This window comes from Grampus griseus (assembly GCF_964374135.1).
Source record: "Grampus griseus genome assembly, chromosome: 1".
NCBI classification, from domain to species: Eukaryota; Metazoa; Chordata; class Mammalia; order Artiodactyla; family Delphinidae; genus Grampus; species Grampus griseus.
Window position 1 is genome coordinate 134,839,652 of NC_139017.1, and position 21,901 is coordinate 134,861,552.

Here is a 21,901-nt window from a genome sequence, read left to right on the forward strand (position 1 = left end):
TGCCTTAGAATTTTGTATATTTAGTATTCACAAAAAACCCGGTGACTGTCCTGAATTTCGAGGATGAAACCAGCATCCACTTCTGTAGGCCAATGGCAAGAAAAGGGAAACATGTGAAGGAACAGTTTCTAATGAACTGTTACCTTTGCTCTTTAAAGTGTATTTATTATTTTGTAAGCTTCCAGCCTCTAGTCCAGGGACTGCATAAATGCCTACAGTCTCCTCTAAGCAGAGAACAAGAGGTATAAATAGGCTTGGTGTAAAGTCACAAGGAGTTGGGCTCTGCTGAACTGTATACTCAAAGGCATTCAAATTACAATTTATATTTACAACTTACATTTTTATGGCGCATGGTTTTATCAAGGCAGCATTAAGTTCAGTATCTTATAACGGCAATACAAGTCAGGAATTTCTCCCATTTGACAGGTAAGGAAACTGAGACACAGGGGAATTGACTAGAAGCTAATAGAAGAGCTTAATCACTAGGTGGTAGAATGTAGGGTAACATTAAGAGCACAACTTTTAGAGTCTGGAGACTTGACATAGAAACTTGCCTTTGCAATTTGCTTCGTTCTGTGAGGTTGTGAAGCTGCTCACCTTCGCTAAGCCTTAGTTTCTCCTTCTGTGTAATGGAAACAATAATGTCCACTTTGATAAGTTGTTTGAATACCCAGTGTGATCATATCTGTAAGTATTTAGCCAAACACCTGTTATATTACAAGCATTTAATAGTGGTTAATTTAATGGTATTATTAATTTAAAATGGTATTATTAATGGTATTATTAACTCAAGTCTATTCTAAGTATATGTTTTCTCCCATGTCTTACCAAGCCCTTAGTTTTGAGGGTTCAAATGCTTAATTGTAAATTCCTTCAGGATGCTACTAGTAATGAAGCCCAAATCCAAGGGGGCAATCCATTCCCCCCCTTTTTTTAAATATCTACTCAGCAGGTTGCTTTAATGATCAGAGAACAGATACAAATTTGCATGTAGGAGAGAAAATCATAGACTGTCAGAACTGGAGGTGACCTTATTTCTCAGATGAAGAAATTTAACCAGAGAGTTAAATTATATATATATATATATATGTAGTAAATCATAATTATATATAAATTATATATACTCAAGTTTTATATATTTATAGATACTCTCATATAAATCATTTCTATTCTTCATAGTTTATATACATACACATACATATTTTTTTCATTCATCTCTCAGTGGAGAAGGTCTGGAGTGTAGAGACATTTTCTCCTGGGTATTAGGGTATTACGTGCTGCATATAGGAGGGGAGGAAGAAGCAAAGGTGTTAACTCTCCAGCAGTCCTCTCTTTGCCCTCTGATAAATCTGAACTCTGACCCCTCCATAGTTCTGCCTGGTTGATGAGCACCCTTACCAGCTGAATCCACTCCCCTCAGTCATAACTGGACTGCTTGGTTGGGGACCCATCATCCAGCTGCTTTCCAACTTCCTTCAATTTGCTTACATGTCTCATATCTCATTTTTTATTTATCACTCCCCTCCCTTTTTTTGTTACTTTTTTATTTTAATCTTAATTAGATCACTGGAGGAAGGGGAAATAAAATGGTACAGTCCAACTAAATTTTTATATCAACAAGGTTCATTCAAGCAACTAAATGAAGTTTGAACTGGGCAGGGCTGAGCTCAAACTAAGAAGAACTAATGCAGGGTAATGTGATGATCAGTCAGTGGAAGGTGAGAATCTGATCCAAGGCATGGGCTTTTGGAATGGATGGAGAGGGATACATTTTGGTTATGTCTGTAAGGTTGAATGTAGATGTTGTGCTATCTAGTTTACGTAAGTGGGTAAACGGTAATTCTTGAAAATAGGGAAGGCAAAAGGAAGAACCAGATTCAAAGAGAAGATGAGTTCAGTTTGGCCATGTTAAGTCATACTGGGCATCATGGAAAGTTAATGTTTGCACATGAAACCTGAAGATGTCATAAAGAAAAAAATGATGACTAGTAGGGGATGTTATTGGAGAAATGTTCACAGTAGTAACTTTAAACGTTTTTGACTGTGACCAGTACAAACATACATGTGTATTCTCACACACACACACACACACACACACACACACACTCACAAACACAAGGTTCAAAAAAGCATACCTTTATTTAGATATACTATGATATCTTCTGTTACTCAATTTAATTTAAATAAAATTTTGGTCATAACCCACTAAATTGATTTAAGGACTCACCAATATATGTTGAAAAATATTGATCTACAAAGTATGGCTGACTGAAGATCTTTAGATGAAAATGCAAATCATGAATATGGTACCCACAGCCATCCATCAAGATTTTGCTTTAGGGATTAAACTGTCTGTGTTTAGAAGAAAGCATCAGTGTTCAGTAATACGAACTGGAGAAAGATGTTATCTATAAAGAGGCTGAGGATTAACACTATGAATAAGAAAACAAATAATTGCAAATAGGACAAGGGAATGAATGAGTAGCCACATTCTTTTGCTTGTAAGGATCATGGGAAACCTATTAGATTTGGACAACATTAAAATTAATCCTCACGCAAATACACACCATGGCAAGAAGTGGAACTTGTACTTGGAGTCAGGAAAAGGTGTCTGTATAGTCTATGAAGCCCTCTTCCCTTGAAATCAGGCTATCGTACAGCATTTTCGCTTTGAAGCCAACCCTTTAAACATTGCTGTAAAGGACAGGTAGTGCCTTTGGTCCTTTCCCATGTAGTTAACTGCATGTCAGTTTCTAGGTAAATATCTCTATGAAGTAGGGCTTCTGATCCATGCTCAACTTGATTTGCATTTTATTTAGCACTCATTTACTGAACACCTGTTAGATGCAAGATCATAGAAGAATATGGGGATAAATAAGATAATGCCTGTCCTCCAGACCCTCACAATCCTGATGGGAAGACAGAAATAAAAATAAATAACTCTGGGAATAGGCCGACTGTGATAGATGTTCCACTGGGCATACAAAGGACAGTATGAGGTCAGAGGAAAGCATTGCCTCCTTCACATCCTTCATTTCTTTGCTCAGACATCACCTTCTCAGAGAAGCATTCCCTGACCACTCTAGCTATAGCAGTATGCAGTAACTTTGTTCCATTAGCCTGTTTTATATTCTTCATGGCAATTCATCTTTTTTTTTTTTTTTTTGCGGTACGCGGGCCTCTCACCGCCGTGGCCTCTCCCGTTGCGGAGCACAGGCTCCTGACGCGCAGGCTCAGCGGCCATGGCTCACGGGCCCAGCCGCTCCGCGGCATGTGGGATCCTCCCAGACCGGGGCACGAACCCGCGTCCCCTGCATCAGCAGGCGGACTCTCAACCACTGCGCCACCAGGGAAGCCCAATTCATCTTATTATTAAAAATTGTCTTTATTCTTTATTTTTGTAACCACATGTTATTTGGAAAGATTTGTCCAAGACACCAAAATACAACAGACAGAACATTCCAAGTGAGGTTCCAAATCTGAGTGAAAAATAGCAAAGGAGATAGGTAAAGACAAGTGGGAATGTGGAGGCTCAGTGGATGAAAGCAACCAGCATCAAGGAAGGCATGTGCTGGAGCTGAGCCTTGAACGAGCTCTTGTGGGACCACTTTTAGTGCTCACCTGGCCCTCATGCATCCCATGTACAGCCCTTCAAGTCAGACTCACTGGGGCCACACGGAGTCACACCCAGTGAGTGTGCAGAAAGCAGCAGCACGTGGCTCGTTCAAGGCAGTGGAGGCTCCTGACTCCCTGGGGAGATGCCGGCAAGGGCTGACCTTGAGGAAATTATGGCTCCAGCCAGAGGAAGAGGTATCAGCATTCACAGAGGGAATCCGGAATGAGGCGTGCAGTAACTGCCGGGTTTAATACTGTGCACACACTTCTGATGAATATGCAAATGTGGCTGGTACCAGAAGCAGGAGGCGAACACCATTTACTAAACAGCAGTGTTAAACCACTCTGAAAGGGGGTGTGTCAGGAGCATGGTAATGAAATTAATCCTCCTCACCTGTGAACTGTCAGGGGCTTTGGGTTCCATCCAAAAACGTCTGATTTGAGTTTGCTCTGCTTAGAGCCTCTTGTGTAAACTTGATCTTAATGGAGAATGAAGCTTCAGAAACCGATACAAAATAGGAAGTGGCAAAAGACACAGCTGTAAATTTGCACTATTAAAGGACAACAGAATAAGGGCACTTCGGTTGTGCCTGCCCATCCAGGCTGACTGTTCTGCGGCTTCCTAAAGGCCGATGTGGGTGGCTCTCAACTGATTTATTAAACAAGAAGAGTGATTAGATTGAGCCTTTCTGTCTGGCAGAAAGCCCTGTATAGAAGGGACTGGGTTTGACTGTTCAGTCTCTCCAGTGGCAGATGAGAAAAAAGTCTATCTCTTTAAAAAAGAATTCCAGAGCAGATCTTAAAATAAGTATGAATAAAGAAGATCACTTATTGATGGGCACTGAGCCAAGCCCTGGGATTCAGAAACAAATAAGTCACAGAATTCGAGGCGCTCGTTTATTCACTCAGCCTGTGGTGAACGTTTGTTATGTGGGGCTCCACAGCACTCATACCCCCTTCTTTTGGAACCAGCATCCAAAGTTCCTTTTGGGGGTCAACCTTTATCCCCTTAAGAGAAGTCAGAAGGACTGACATTCAAGATGCTCTGCTCTCCCTATCCAGTCAGACTGTCTCACAGAGTTCAAATCTAGAAAGGTATGCAGCGAGGATGGGAAGAGAGTTGGGTGGGTTCCCCTGGCTGTGATCCATTCGTTCTTGCTTCTTAGGTCCTTCCATCTGCCCTAGTTTCCACCCATCCATGAGCCTGATCCTTCATCTCACTGCCACATTTTTAAAGACCTGGTATCCTCTCAGTAAAATTACTTTCCGTTTAGTGTAGCCAAAGTCCATTTCTGTTGCTTACAACCAAGCAATCCTAACACACACCCCTTCGTCCATTCACTGACTGCCCCTTCAGCACTTTATTGCAAGCATGGAGTAAAGGGATGACTAGGATGCTGTCCTCAGGAAGCTCACTATCTGGGGGAGACAAGTCTGTAACTCACTCTGTACCACAGGATCTGGGCTGAAATCAGGACAAGAACAGAGAAATATTATGGGAATATTATCAGGCAAATTCTCCTGAGGGGTGTAAGAAGGCTTCACAGCATCTATCCTAACTTTCAGAGAGTGACTATAGGTTTACCAGACATAAATGAGAAAAGTGCCTAGGCAGGGGAAGTCACAGCCATAAAGGCTAGGAGTTGTGATTGGAGCATAAGAGAGTTATGGAAGAGAAGATAGAAAATCAAGGAAAATAATCTTTATACAGTATTCAAAGCTTGGTAGAAACAATACTGTTGACCTTATTTTTTATGCAACGAATTTTGAGTCCCAAAATATTAAAGAACTTTCCCAAGGTCACAGAGCTACAAAGCTACACAAGACTTACTCCTAATCCCATCTCTTATGTACCTTCAGAGCATTTCTGTGAGGATCAAATGGAATCAGAAATATTTGTTCTCCTGTCTGTTTCTGTGTTTAAACTGGGTCAGTCCTCATGGTAAAAGATGACATATGGTTCATTTTCTTTTCTGTTTTAATCCCTAGAAATTAGCAGAGTGCCTGGTACACAAAAGGAATTTAGTATGTTTGTTGAGTGAATGAATGAACAAATAATTATCAATAACAGAAACAATAGCCAACTTTTGGAGAGCATTTAATAGGTTACTTGATGTCACAGTGCGCATCAGTCCTTCAGTAAATGTAGAAGAAATGATCTATTTTCCCAGGGTTCCGACCTTGGGTAGCAAAATAGATCTTATTATCATCCCCATTTCTCAGACAGAGAAACTGAAGCTCAGAAATTTAAGAGACTGTGCTGGCTAAATTCTGGGGACCTGGAAAGGCAGCCTGTGGAGTTTGGATGGGCTGCCTCAGGAAGTATAGAGACACTGAAGGTGGATAAAGTGATAGGCTCTCCATCGAAATAAAAAGCATTAATATGTATGCAGTATTCTGTATCTAGTAGCAATGGGGGATGGAGGAATTGAGTCTCTATGCAGGGAAAGAGAGACAGAAGCACAGGTAAGCAGACATCCTTAAACAGAAAAGAAAAACTCCCTTTTTAATTAAAATTAAATGTCCACTGTAAGGAGGAAAAAAAAGTGGTGAGCAACAAATACCCACAGCCTTGTTTAATCACCTGTGATGAATTATAATTAGGATTTGAAAATTATTGAACTTTTTTCCCCCTGTTCACCTTGGAGCTCTGAAGGTGAATTTCAAAGAGTGCAGGAGGAATGAATATTAAAAAGTTTGTTTTATACTTGAACGCCAGAGCTCCCATCTCATTTCTCTATTAAAGCTCAACTTCTGAAATTTTTCTCCTCTTTGCAATAATTACATCTTCAGCCTGACAACTCATTACATGACAATGCTTACGTTGAAGTGATTCTGTAAGCACTAGAAAAGGAGAGAGCTCGGCTTTTCAGTGATGGGTTTAGAGGGCGGCTTTCTCTCTTTGGTTCAGAGAGGCCCTGCCTAAACCCATCCCCACCCCAGCTCCAAGTACCTTGCATTGACCATCCTGGATTCTTTTAGAGTTTCTTGATAGACAAGCAACACTGGCTGTGGTACCCTTGTTCCCAGGCACCTGGTAATGGGTTTATTTTATTTTATTGATTGTATTCTATTTTATTTTAAGTCCTGCTTTGTTCTAGAAAGGCTGGAAATGAAGTTGTTTGTGTAAATTTTTGTCTGAACAACGGGACAAGCCTGTTCTTGCTCACCCTACAGTGGTGACATTCTTTATTTTTCAGTACTCTTACTGTTAGTCTGATCCATTTTGTTTCCAATTATTACTGAGTTCCCACTCTGTGCCAGACCCTGAATGCGGTGAGAGAGAGAGGATGATAAACAGGGCTCCTCAGTTGCAGCTCTTGCCTGCACTGAGCTTACATCCTTCTGGGGGATGCAGACATGGTGAAGGAGGAGACGGGTTCTCTGTGAGCTGCTCCACAAGAGAGTATAAATGTTACAGAAGGACACAGACTCTGCCTGGGCTTGGTGGTACATGTGGGGAAGCTTCCTGAGAAGGTATCAATCGTGAGACCTGATTAAGCCAGGAAGGATGAGCCAGGATGTGCGCTGTTGGGGGAGGGGTGAAAGAACCAGTGAACACTCCTGGTAAAGCACTGGTCCAAAGCAAGGGCGGCAGAGTTCCGGGAACTCGAAGCCACTTTGCAGGGCTGGAGAGTGGAATAGAGGGGCAGAAGGAGCTGTGATGGGCAGGAGGCTGGGGAGGAACACGGGGTGCAGATTCCCAAGGGCTACACCCCAGGCTAAGCCCCTCATGCTGTGTGTAGCCTCAGGGCCATGTGCAGCCAGCCAGCCAGCCAAATGTTTTTTACTGGGGAATGACTGACTTTGCTTAAAACCCTGGACATGCCCACCACCCGCTGAGCGCCTACTAACCAGGTGTTCTACATACGTTATCATACCGAATCATCGCGACAAACCTGTCAGCAGGTATTCGTATTTCCATGTCACTTTTTAGAACCCGGAGGCTCAGCCGTATTTGGTCATGTGCTCCAGCATCTCACCGCTGCTTCTCAGTGATGGAGCCGACTGGGGTCCAGGTGGGGAGAGCTGTGCAATTCAAAGGCCAGGACCTGCACCCAGCAAGGCTGTTTCCAGCACTTCCAGGGAGGATGCCAAATGTGCTACCAGCTTTCTAAGATTCCTTAGGGATCCTCACCTGGTGCTTTTGACAGTTACTGTTCTAGCAGAGGGCTGTAGCAGTGAGAGCCCTGCATCAGGAACCTGCTTTTAGTCTAGGCTTCTGTTTTCTCAATTATAGAAAGAATCGTTAAATTATGCTCTTAGGGGGGAAAGAAAAGAAGTTTAAATCAACTAGAAGAACGTCAGTGGAAGCTTCAGCTCTAATAACAAATGAAGGCTTTTAACACAAGCAGCCGTCACTCACTTTTAGCAGGTGTGAATAACATGGCAGGTCTTGGGGGCTGAATAGAATTTAGAAAACGGGAGAGGAGAAGGGGAAAACATGTCTAAAAGGACAGAGGAGAAAAGTTTAGAGTTCTATCAATATATAAGGGTTTATATCTCAATTTTGAGTCTTGACCGACACCAGATGGCTGGATTCCAGGTCTTGGAAGAGGGAACCTAGAGCACTAAGGAAATCCCTCTGCAGTGATCACCTCAGATCATATCAGCTCCTAAAGGCTGCTCAGCCCCTGGGTGAGAAACTGCCCTGTTTAGTGGCCGGCAATGACCACACGCCAATCGGCCACTTACCTTGATTTCTTCCTCTGGTGTGCCTTGGGCGTGGCAGAAAAAAAAAGGCTAAGAAGCTGTCTTCTGAACTTCCACGCTCCCTCTCACTGCCCATCACAGCCCAAATCTTTCCTCCCCACTGGATTACAACTCCTTGAGGCCAGACACAATGTCTTTTCATCTGTGTATCCCCAGGACGGTCTCTGGTACAGAGTTTATCACTATAATAATAGGCAACATTTCCTGAGTGTTTTCTTTCTTGCTGAATAGGCCAAGGGTGTTGCTAAGAGCTTTATAGAGAGTGTTTCACGTAAAACACATCTATGACATAGGTACTATTATTCTATGTTATAGCTGAAGAAACTGAGGCTCAGAGAAATTAAACAATTTGCTGAAGGTCACACAGCAACAGAGTGTTGGCACTGGCAGCATCACCTGGGAGCTTGTGAGAAGAGTAAGTCCCAACCCCAGACCTACAGAATCAGAATCTGAATGTCAAAATCTCCAGGTGACGTGTATGAACATTAGAGTTTAAGATGTGCTGATCTAGTAGAATGTGAAAAAATGTTCGCTGAATGGACCAATGATCGATCAAGTTTGAGTCCTGGCTTCACTGCCTACTTGCTCAGTGGATGGGAAAAATGACATTGCTAAGCCTTGTTTTCCTTATCTGTATTAAGGGAAGAGTAAAAGAATACAAATATAGGAATTGTGAGGGTCCAAAGAGATCACGCCTGCAAAGCCTGCCCATTCTAAGAGCGCAAAGTTAATATTATCATTAACTATTCCCTTCTCTGAACCTGACTTAGCTCCTAAAATGTAAAATGAAGGGGTTAGACTAAAGGATCTCTGTTTCTAACTTTGTAGCCTTGTGGATCCTGAGAACATTAGGGTGGAAACACCATTAGGCTCCCTAGATTATATGTTACTTTGTGGTCATTCGTTTTCCTTCCACACCCACTGTTGTATCAAACTGCAGACAAAGCATTTTGCCTTGTCCCTTTCTTCCCAGTGTTCTGCACCTAGGGAGGAAATTTTCCCTTGGTTGACTCCTGCTGCCCTTGTTCCCAGCTCTGACTCCTGCTTTCCCATTTTTCTGCAAAAGATTTCAGAAAGAAGTGCATGTTGATTTGCTGTATGTCTTCTTGATTAGATGGCAGATTTGTAACCGGGGGTAGATGTGACAATCAGGCAGGCTTTGATTAGACCTTTCTTGTATGTAAATCCAGGTGGATAAGATATGTGGCGTTAGGCTGGAGCTGGCAACAAAGGTAGGAAGAAATCCCAGGTGACTGGAATTAAAGAACTGTCTGAGCGGGGTGTTGGTGCGAATGATGTGAATTTCAAAGAGCCCGGGATAAACACTTGCTTTCAGATGGGCTAATTTATGCAGGAAGTCGTTTGAGAAGCCAATTCTCTCATCCCAGAGAGTTTATAGAAGCTAGCAAAAAATGGTTAAGCACTGGAATGTAAACACTGGTAATTGGTAATTAATGGGCACACCTAAGAGGAAGGCATATGCCAAATTAAATTGATTGCTTGAAGTCATTCACTGATTCATTAAATAGAGTATGTGTTCTTTGAGCTCCCGCTCCTTGCAGGCACTCTGCTAGGTGCTGGGGACTCAGAGATAATAGGGTTAGAGTCAGCCTGCCAATGATGGGGATGGAGTGCGGCTTTAACATAAATAATTAACGGTGTTCTTTCCTTTCTTCGTTTATTCATTCTTTCAGTTCCTGCTCTGGGTGGAACACAAGACTAGGCTGGAGGATAAGTGGGGAGGAAAACAGACCAAGTCTCAGTCCTCCCAGAGCTCATATTCTGACACTGCTCTAGCCTCGGTGCCTCAGACAATAAGCACCTAGTAGGCGTTACAATAGGTGTATCAGAAAATATCTGTGAACGGGTCCATAGATAGAGACAGACATTAAAGAAATAATAGCGTGGGTAATTAAGTACCAGTTGTCTTAAATGCTAAGGAAGAGAAGCATGGTGCAGGGTGCCCTGAGAAAACAAAACAGGGTAACAACCCTCTGGGGGATCCAGGGGAGTCATTTCCTAAAACATGACATTTAAAATGATACCTAAAGGTGAGCAACAGTCAGATATTAGTGTGTGGGGATTGCTGGCCCAGGTAGGTGAAGACAGCCCATGGGAAGGCACTGAGGGGAACTGGCTTGGTACCACTGAGGCGCTGAGACACCTGCAGCTTGTCAGGTCGTGTTAAGTAGAGGGGAAGGGAAATGAGATGAAGTCAGAGGGTAGGCGTGGGGCCAGATTATATCCAGGGTTTTAGATCACGTTTAGGATTTTGGAATCAATGCTGAGCTTCCTAACAACTCTATGTGGCAGGGCACACAATGGGCTTTCAGAAGAACATCGGATAATGTATCCCTTGGAATTATGCAGTAAGGGACTATGCTTCCCAGCAATATCTGTAATATCAGACAAAGGCAGGACTAAGGATCTTTTAAAGGACAATGGAAGTGGAGGTCTTGCACAGAAAAACAAACAAAACCAAAAAACAAACAAACAAAAAACAAGGCATGGCATTTGGAGTCAGAAGAACCTTTATTTTGAATCTCAGAAATGCCACTCAGTCATTTTGTCTGTGACCCTGGACCAAGCATTGAATATCTCTAAGTCCTGAAGAGATAGGGGGTCTAAGTGATTCTGTGCGGGAAAGGCTTTGTCTAGCGTTTAACACAAAGTACCTGCTCACTTTCGTTTGTGTAGCTCCCAATTAACCTAGGGATAGCAGCATAACAGAGTTAGACTGAGATGCTTGGGGGTGGCATCCTAAAAATTTGGTGTCTTTCTAAAATTACAGTTCTAAAGTATTTGTTTAGAATTTACTTAATGAAAATGGGAGAAACTGATTTTTTTTAAATTAGCAAATATATTCAAAATAGTGTATTTGGACTACTTGGAGTTGTGTTAGAATTGTGACTTTTTTGAACCCCCAAATTTCTTGCGTTCGACATGTAGACAGTAGAATAAAATAAATTATTATTTCCTAGGTAAATAGCGTGATGCTATGGACGATTCAGTTTCCGATTTTCAGCTGACGTTTTGGCCGCTGACTGCAAGTGGCTCCTACCTAGCTGGCTGGTCTGGGGTTCGTGGAGGCTGGTGGGGACATTGACAGCTGCAGGGATTTGCTCTCATATGCAGATCACAAGGATACTCTATGACACAGGGGGTCACTGGCAAACTGTGTATTTTTATTTCCATATAAGGTCAGTTTCCTCAGGAGAGCAAGGCTTCCATACTCATCTGGAGTCTCTGTCTGCCTTACCTCTTCTGGTAACAAAATCCCTCTTTGCTGATGGGAATTTATTCCTTATAGTTCATGATATAAATCCTTCCTACCTGTCACATGGCTGGGCACCCATCCAAGCTGGACAGTCAAAGACAACGCTTTTTCCCTAACCAGAATGGTTGGTTCAAACGTGGGCCAATCAGAACAGCTCAGGCTTTTAAGGAACTTGTAGGAAAGCAGTATTCTCTGCTCTATAGGATTCCTAGTTGTAAAAACGGTGTAAACCAAGAACTGTCATCTTTGCCACCACCTTGGACAAGCCAGCCTGAGAGAGGAGCAAAGCACAGGGTACTCATAACCATTATTTGAAATCCGGGTGATATAATTTGAGCCCTTTTGAGGTTAGCTGCTCTCCTGAACTTCCCAGTCAAATGTCCCAATAAATATTTCTTCTTCATGTATGCTTTTTTAGCTATATTAAATAATAATTGCCACACTATAATCTGCACATATTTGAAGTGTACAATTTAATAAATTTTGACATTGTGTACACCCAGGAAATCACCATCACAATAATAAACATCCATGTGTACTTCAAACCATGCCACGCAGATTGGGACTTGAACCCACGGTCTTTTTTTTTTTTACATCTTTATTGGAGTATAAGTGCTTTACAATGGTGTGTTAGTTTCTGCTTTATAACAAAGTGACTCAGTTATACGTATACATATGTTCCCAAATCTCTTCCCTCTTGCGTCTCCCTCCCTCCCACCCTCCCTATCCCACCCCTCTAGGTGGTCACAAAGCACCGAGCTGATCTCCCTGTGCTATGCAGCTGCTTCCCACTAGCTATCTATTTTACATTTGGTAGTGTATATATGTGCATGCCACTCTCTCACTTTGTCACAGCTTACCCTTCCCCCTCCCCATATCCTCAAGTCCATTCTCTAGTAGGTCTGTGTTTATTCCTGTCTTACCCCTAGGTTCTTCATGACATTTTTTTTTTCTTAGATTCCATATATATCTGTTAGTGTACAGTATTTGTCTTTCTCTTTCTGACTTACTTCACTCTGTATGACAGACTCTAGGTCCATCCACCTCACTACAAATAACTCAATTTTGTTTCTTTTTATGGCTGAGTAATATTCCATTGTATATATGTGCCACATCTTCTTTATCCATTTATCCGATGGTGGGCACTTAGGTTGCTTCCATGTCCTGGCTATTGTAAATAGAGCTGCAGTGAACATTTTGGTACATGACTCTTTTTGAATTATAGTTTTCTCAGGGTATATGCCCAGTAGTGGGATTGCTGGGACATATGGTAGTTCTATTTGAAGTTTTTTAAGGAACCTCCATACTGTTCTCCCTAGTGGCTGTACCAATTCACATTCCCATGAGCAGTGCAAGAGTGTTCCCTTTTCTCCACACCCTCTCCAGCATTTATTGTTTCTAGATTTTTTGATGATGGCCATTCTGACCGGTGTGAGATGATATCTCATTGTAGTTTTTGTTTGTTTGTTTGTTTTATTGCAGTACGCGGGCCTCTCACTGTTGTGGCCTCTCCCGTTGCGGAGCACAGGCTCCGGATGTGCAGGCTCAGCAGCCATGGCTCACAGGCCCAGCTGCTTCGCGGCATGTGGGATCTTTCCGGACCGGGGCACGAACCCGTGTTCCCTGCATCAGCAGGCAGACTCTAAACCACTGCGCCACCAGGGAAGCCCTCACTGTAGTTTTGATTTGCATTTCTCTAATGATTAATGATGTTGAGCATTCTTTCATGTGTTTGTTGGCAATCTGTATATCTTCTTTGGAGAAATGTCTGTTTAGGTCTTCATTTTTGGATTGGGTTGTTTGTTTTTTTGTTATTGAGCTGCATGAGCTGCTTGTAAATTTTGGAGATTAATCCTTTGTCAGTTGCTTCATTTGCAAATATTTTCTCCCTTTCTGAGGGTTATCTTTTGATCTTGTTTATGGTTTCCTTTGCTGTGCAAAAGCTTTTAAGCTTCATTAGGTCCCATTTGTTTATTTTTGTTTTTATTTCCATTTCTCTAGGAGGTGGGTCAAAAAGGATCTTGCTGTGATTTATGTCATAGAGTGTTCTGCCTGTTTTCCTCTAAGAGTTTGATAGTGTCTGGCCTTACATTTAGGTCTTTAATCCATTTTGAGCTTATTTTTGTGTATGATGTTAGGGAGTGTTCTAATCTCATACTTTTACATGTACCTGTCCAGTTTTCCCAGCACCACTTATTGAAGAGGCTGTCCTTTCTCCACTGTACATTCCTGCCTCCTTTATCAAAGATAAGGTGACCATATGTGCGTGGGTTTATCTCTGGGCTTTCTATCCTGTTCCATTGATCGATATTTCTATTTTTGTGCCAGTACCATATTGTCTTGATTACTGTAGCTTTGTAGTATAGTCTGAAGTCAGGGAGCCTGATTCCTCCAGCTCCATTTTTCATTCTCAAGATTGCTTTGGCTATTTGGGGTCTTTTGTGTTTCCATACAAATTGTGAAATTTTTTGTTCTAGTTCTGTGAAAAATGCCAGTACTAGTTTGACAGGGATTGCATTGAATTTGTAGATTGCTTTGGGTAGTAGAGTCATTTTCACAATGTTGATTCTTCCAATCCAAGAACATGGTATATCTCTCCATCTATTTGTATCATCTTTAATTTCTTTCATTAGCGTCTTATAATTTTCTGCATACAGGTCTTTTGTTTCCTTAGGTAGGTTTATTCCTAAATATTTTATTCTTTTTGTTGCAGTGGTAAATGGGAGTGTTTTCTTAATTTCACTTTCAGATTTTTCATCATTTGTTTATAGGAATGCCAGAGATTTCTGTGCATTAATTTTGTATCCTGCTACTTTACCAAATTCATTGATTAGCTCTAGTAGTTTTCTGGTAGCATCTTTAGGATTCTCTATGTATATAGTATCAGGTCATCTGCAAAGAAGAAGCTTTACTTCTTCTTTTCTGCTTTGGATTCCTTTTATTTCCTTTTCTTCTCTCATTGCTGTGGCTAAAACTTCCAAAACTATGTTGAATAAGAGTGGTGAGAGTGGGCAAACTTGTCTTGTTCCTGATGAACCCACGGTCTTTTAATTGAGATCACACACCCGATTTCAGGACTTAATGAAGCTCAGGTTCTTGCTGTCACCTCGCAGAAAGAATTCAGTGAGAGACAAAGTGATAGGTAAGAAGTGGATTTATTTAGAAAGAAACACACTCCACAGACAGAGTGTGGGCCATCTCAGAAGGCGAGAGGCCCCCAAATACGCTGTGGTTAGTTTTTATGGGCTGAGTAATTTCATAGGCTAATGAGGGGGAGAATTATTTCAACTATTTTGGGGAAGAGGCAGAGATTTCCAGGAATTGGACCACCACCCAGTGATCTTTGTTGGTTGGCCTCAGAACCGTTATGGCACTGGTGGGTTACGCTAATGTATTAACATGAGCGTATGAGGCTCAGGATCCACTGGAAGTCAAATCTTCTGCCATCTTGGACCTACTTGGTTCTAACCAGTTTTTGTCATGTCCTATGGCTATGTCATTCTTTTAGAGGTTGTGTCCTGCCCCCTTCCCTCCTGTTTCATACTGTTATACCCATATTCATGGTAGCATTAAGAATGGATAAACACAATGTGGTATATACATACAGTGGGGATATTATTCAGCCTTAAAAAGGAATTAAGCCAGACACAAAAGGACAAATACAGTAGGATTTTATTCCTATGAGATAGTCATAGAGACAGAAAGTGCACTTGTGGTTTCCAGGGGCTAAGGGGATAAAGGAATGGGAAATTATTGTTTAATGGGTACAGAATTTTAGTTTGGAAGATGAAAAGAATTCTGGAGATGGATGGTGGTGACGGTTGCACAACAGTGTGAATGTACTTAATGCCATTGAACTATACACTTAAAATCGTTGAGATGATGTTATAGACTGAACTGTGTCCTTCTATAATCCATATATTGAAGCCCTAACCTCCAGTGGGATTGTAATGGAGATAGGGCCTTTAAACAGGTAATTAAGGTTAAGTGAGATCATGAGTGGGACTCTAATCCAATAGAACTGGTGTCCTTATAAGAAGAGATAGAGGCACCAAAGCTCTCCTTCCAAGCTTGCAAAGAGGAAAGGCCGTATGAGGACACAGCAAGAAGGTGGCCGTCTGTGAACCAAGAAAGGAGGCCTCACCAAAAACCAACCATGCCAGCATCTTAAACTTGGACATTTATGGGAACATATGTATATGTATAACTGAGTCACTTTGTTATAAAGCAGAAACTAACACACCATTGTAAAGCAATTATGCCCCAATAAAGATGTTAAAAGAAACTTGGACATTTAGCCTCCAGAACTGTGAGAAAATAAGTTTCTGTTTAAGCCACAAGCTTGTGATATTTCGTTATATGATATGATACTAGGCGACCGGAGCTGACTGATACAGATGGTAAATTATATGTTAATGTATTTTGCGACAGTTTTAAAAAAATCTAGTTTGACTTGGTTTTCTATTATGTGTAACCCAAAGACTCCTCACTAATATGGCAACCAATTTAATTTCATCCATTGTGTGAAAAATCCTATGTGGCCTCTTGCATTAATTGGCACAATACTTTCTAAATTTCAGTGAGATTTTGCTACTTTCTATATATGGGTGTCCCAGGCAGCCACCGCACTGGCTGACCTTTCGATCTGGCTGTAAATTTCCTGAGGAAAGAAGTGACCCCAGGATGCTCTAGAAACAGACCTCGTGGCTTTATTCCTTAAAATCCTGAGTGTTAGTCCTCAAATCCTTGATTCCTTGTCCCAGGGAACCTTCCCATGAAGACATTGCCTAAGGCAGCCTTGAATAATAAAGTGTTTCCTCTCCTTGGAGCCTTCCTGTTCCATTTCCAGATGTTCCTATTTGGAAATCTTCCCTTATCTTTCTCTTTAAGTGCCAGCACTCAGGAAAGGCCCAGCCCCACTGACAGCCTTTCTACTAAAGGGATTTCACCGTATCAGGACTAACACCCCAGCCTATTAGATGGCAGAAATCCTTTCAAGGCAAGTTGGGGCTTATTTGTAACTTATCTGAGAAAAACATCACAGAGTGTATTTGTAGCCAGGGATCCTTGAGCAAGAAGGTAACAGATGAAGTAACTTATTAGTCCTCTTCCTTCCCAAGATTCTCTAAAGAATGAAAAACTCCACTGTACCTACTCATCAGAGCTTTTGCTCTAGACGGTTTCCCCAGGGCCTCTGACACTGTCAACGTGAACACACCTGTCTGAGGCAGATATGCGCTGTCAATGGCAAAAAATGACTTCACTTACTGAGCATGTACCATGTGCCAGACACGGTGCAAAGTGTTGTACTTGGGTTATTTCATTTATGCCTATTTACAGGAACATTGTGAAGTGAACTTATCAACCTTGTTTTACAGATGAAGAAACAGAGACCCATAAAGTACAAGCAACTCACTTGGATTTATTTACCTTGTCAGTTGGCAGAGTCAGTGTTATCGAACTCAGGTCCAGCTGCTCGCCACTCAAAACTCAATACCTGAGAGAGAGGCAAATGTTGGTAGAGAGGAAAGTTGCTTTTAGTTAGAATGCCAGCAATCGGAGATGTTGGACTCTGTCCCCCCAAAACCATCTCCGAAGTTTCTGCTCTGCCATGAAAGTTTTTTTGCAGTACGCGGGCCTCTCACTGTTGTGGCCTCTCCCCTTGTGGAGCACAGGCTCCGGACACGCAGCCTCAGTGGCCATGGCTCACAGGCCTAGTTGCTCCGCGGCATGTGGTATCCTCCCAGACCGGGGCACAAACCCGTGTCCCCTGCATCGGCAGGCAGACTCTCAACCACCGCACCACCAGGGAAGCCCCATGAAAGTTTTTAAAGGGAAAAAGGGAAGTAATCTCAGTTAATCATTGAGATATGTGGTCAGAGTCATCACCATTCCCCAGACTTCTTCTAATCTGTCTTTAGATTCTATCTTCTTCACATAGTTTGTTCACAAGGTTACTGAGGGGGAAGCTAGGGAAAGAGATCTGGTCATCTGTTAATTACTTATTCTTCATTTCTACTTCTTTTGATCTATGGAAAGAACCAACAGGTTAGGCAAGGTATCGTGTGTTCAAAAGATTTGAAATGTGTGCTAGGGCCAGAGATGAGTAGAACATGGGGGCGCCTGATTTAAAAGTTAGTCACAATGTAGTTTCGCTTAAATTGGCCAGAAAAAAGTGTTTCCTGCTGAAAGTGGGTTCCTGCACAGAGCTGCCTACAAACCCCACCCCCGTCAGATATTATTCCATTTCTATGGGATTAGGGATGAAGGTCCGTGTTCTGTGACTCCTTCATGCTGAGAAAGGACATTGAGGTCTTAGGGTGAAAAGGTATTGACATGGGTTTGAGGCATCTCTTTTCTGACAGTTTTAGTTGCCTGCTTACATATATGGGCAAAATGAGCTACAATTATTATTATTATTATTATTTTTTTTTTTGCGGTACGCGGGCCTCTCACTGTTGTGGCCTCTCCCGTTGCGGAGCACAGACTCCGGACACACAGGCTCAGTGGCCATGGCTCACGGACTTAGTTGCTCCATGGCATGTGGGATCTTCCCGGACCGGGGCACGAACCCGTGTCCCCTGCATCGGCAGGCGGACTCTCAACCACTGCACCACCAGGGAAGCCCGCTACAATCATTTTGATACCCACAAAGATAAAGATTATTATGAGCAGTAGCGTTAATCCCATTCTGTTAAGGCCACTTCCTTGAATAGTGCTAGCCATAAACACAGTATTGCTCAAGATGGAGCACCTTATGTCGTGACTGCAGTCTGGTCATCATGCAGTTAGCTTTTTCCCTCTGGTGGCAGTTATAGTATCTGTAAAACAAGTCAGGGATGTGCATCAGAAACTGAGTCTATGACTCTATTGTCCTCATCCTTAACTGCTTGAACCTGCTCTTTTGTGACCCAGGGAAGCCTGAGAGATTTCAGCTTTTCTACAAACAAGTGGCAGGGGACATGGAGAGGCCTTTGTACTAGGGTGGGTAGGGGCACAGGGTTCTGCCCCTTTCCATCAGGATTTGAACCCAGATCTATCTGCCTCCAAAACATAGACCATCTCCTCCAGGACATACTGTCTCAATTCAGAATTTCAACTTTTATAAGATACCTTTGATCTGGATATTCCTACACTTTGGTATTGCCATCACGACTTTGGTTGTTTCATTCATTCCTGAAGTGGCTGTGGTGATGATCATGATAGTATATCATCCATTTCCTGAACATCTAACATGGGCCGGCCACCAGACGCTTTTCCTAAATGATCTCTGATCCTTATACCCTCTGCAGGTAGGTGTTATTTTTCTTGTTATACAGATAATGAAGATTGAAGCTCAGAAAAGGTAAAGGATTTGCCCAAGGTCACACAGTCTCTAAGAACAGAGTAAATCTCAGCCAGGTCTGCCAGATTCACAGCAGAGGTGCTCTGCACCCAGCCATGCTGCCCTCCACCAAGAATACACTCCATTCAAGGGGCAATGCAGCTTTCCCCAGGGTGGCGATGGTGGTGGAGGGGAGGGGGAGAGTTTACAGGCAATAACATCTCACCCTCTCATATTCTTTATAGTCATTTACAAAGTGATTTCACCATCATCTGGCTGCATATCAGGAGCACTTCAGAATTTAATTTTAAAAAATAAGGCAGGGGTTACAGTGGGAGAGAGGGATGAATAGGTAGAGCACAGAGCATTTTTAGGGCAGTGGAACTACTCTGTATGATACTAAACTGATGGATACATGTCATTATACATTTGTCCAAACCCTTAGATTGTATAACATGAAGAGCGAACCCTAGTGTAAACTGTGGACTTTGGGTGATTATGATGTGTCAATGTAGGTTCTTCAGTTATAAAAAATGTAGCACTCTGATGCAGGGTGTTGATAATGGGGGGCTGTTCATGTTAGCGGGCAAGGGTGTATATGGGAAACCTTTGTACCTTCTTCTCAATTTTGCTGTGAACCCAAAACTACTCTTCAAAAAAAGTCATAACAATGAATGAATGGACCCCATCTCAAAAGAATCTGATTCAGTAGTCTATCACCAATTTTACTGAAGTGGAAAGTAAGATTAGGAAATAGGATATAGGATGAGAGGTATGTCTACTTAAGAACGAGGAGGGGTTTTGTCTGTTTGCTTTGTATGCTTTTTAGGGTAATATCTTTGATCTAGAATTACTGGGCAAAAGGGTAAGAATATTCTTATGGTCTGTACATGTGTGTGTGTATGTACTCATAATATACTTTCCATGTGTGTTACGGACTGAACTGTGTTCCCCACACACACCCCAAATTCATATATTGAAGTTCTAACCACCAGTGTGACTGTATTTGGAGATAGGGTCTTTAAAGAAGTAATTAAGGTTAAATGAGGTCATAAGCATGGACCCCTAATCTAACAAGACTAGTGTCCTTTTACAAAGAGAAGGAGACATCAAAGATGTGTGTGCACAGAGGAAGGATGGTGTTACAAGATGGCAAGACAGCAGTCATTCACCAGCCAAGGAAAGAGACCTCAGGAGAAACCAACCCTGCTGGCACCTTGATCTTGGACTTCCAGCCTCCTGAACTGTGAGAAAATCACGTTTTGTTGTTTAACCACCCTGTTTGTGGTACTTTATTATTGTTACTAAACTTAGGTCCACTTGCCAACCACACAGCAAAGCCAATTTACTGACATCAGGTTGGGGTGAAGGAAAGTATGATGTTTATCGCAGGTGCCGCGCAAGGAGAATGGGCAGCTCATGCTCAAACTCTCTGATGGTGTTCAGGGAAGAGTTTTTAAAGGCAACATTTGGGGTGAGGGTTGCAGGGGGCACAATCAGCTTGTGGACTTTCTTCTGATTGGTTGATGGTGAGGTAACAGTGTGGTGTCTTGGGAATCTTAATCATCAACCTTCTGGTTCCAACCAGTCTGGGGTTTCCATGCTTGTGGTCAGCATGTATTCACCATCCCCTACCTGGGTGGGGGTCTTAGTTTCTACAGAACAACTAAAAGATATGTGTCAGATTGTTATCTATATCCCTTGAGGAGGAACGAGGACTCTGTTTCATGGCTGAACTATTATTTAAGCTATCATTACTTTTCTTCCTTAACAGCTTTTCCTTTGTTTCTGCATTCCCTCACCTTTCCTAATTAGTAACTGTTTCAGTCTACTCTTTGGAACTCAGGGAAGGCCAGGAGACTAAAGCCTCTTTCTACAAACAAGAAATGGGGGACAAGAAGGGGCTTTTGTACCAGGGAAGACCCCACAGGGGCCTGCTCAGTTTCAATCCCCCCTTTTCTTTGGTACTCTTCAATCCTGAGGGGAACAGGGTGGGACTAAGAAGGAAATCAAGTTTTGGATAAAGAGATTAATCATAAATTCAGAAGGGGAGGTCAGTTTTAGGGAGACTTGGTTTCATTATGACAGTCCTAGCAAACTAACACAGTATACAAGTTTTTGTTGTTGTTGTTTGTTTCTTTGTTTTCTCCAAATTGCTTTCCATAAATTTGGGGCCAATTCATACTCTTGCAGCAAAATCGAAGCAGTTCCATGTATCGCTCTGTAAACTCACAACTTGTTTATTGTAAGGCTTTTTCAATCATTATTTTATTTTATTTTGCATTATTTACCTCCTACTGAAGGGGAAATGTTTTCATAGTTGTAGTTGTATTGGCTGCTTTTATTTCTTCTTTCAAGTCTTTTGCTCATTTTTATATCAGAAACTTGGCTTTTTCTTATTTATTTGTAGAAGATCTTTATATATCAAAGACAGTCTTTATATCTGAAAAAAATAATATCAAAGATATTATCCTTTTAGCTTTCAAATATATTGCAGATATTTTCTCCATGTTATTATTTACTTTTCGATTTAGTTTAAATTGTATCTTATCAAATCTACTAATGTCGTCTTTTCTGGTTTCTCTTTTTGGAATGGTGCTTCTACTGTCCTGCCTGCCTCAACACAATAGATATAGAGAAATATTCACATGCATTCTTTTTTTTTTTTTTTAACATCTTTATTGGGGTATAATTGCTTTACAATGGTTCACATGCATTCTTATCTAGCTATTTTGTTCTGGAATCTATTTAGGGGTAACATATAAGGTAATTATCTCCCCTCAGTCAGTGATGAACCAGTTGCCCCACACCTTTATTTAATAATCCAGCCTTTTCCCCAGTTTTAAACTGCCCTCTTGAATATATGCTGAAATCTTATAATATGCTTGGGTCTATTTTTAGCCTTTCAGTTCTGTTCCATTGGTTTGTCTATTTTGTTTAAATTACAAGTGAGCTATTGTTTCTCTTCCTGT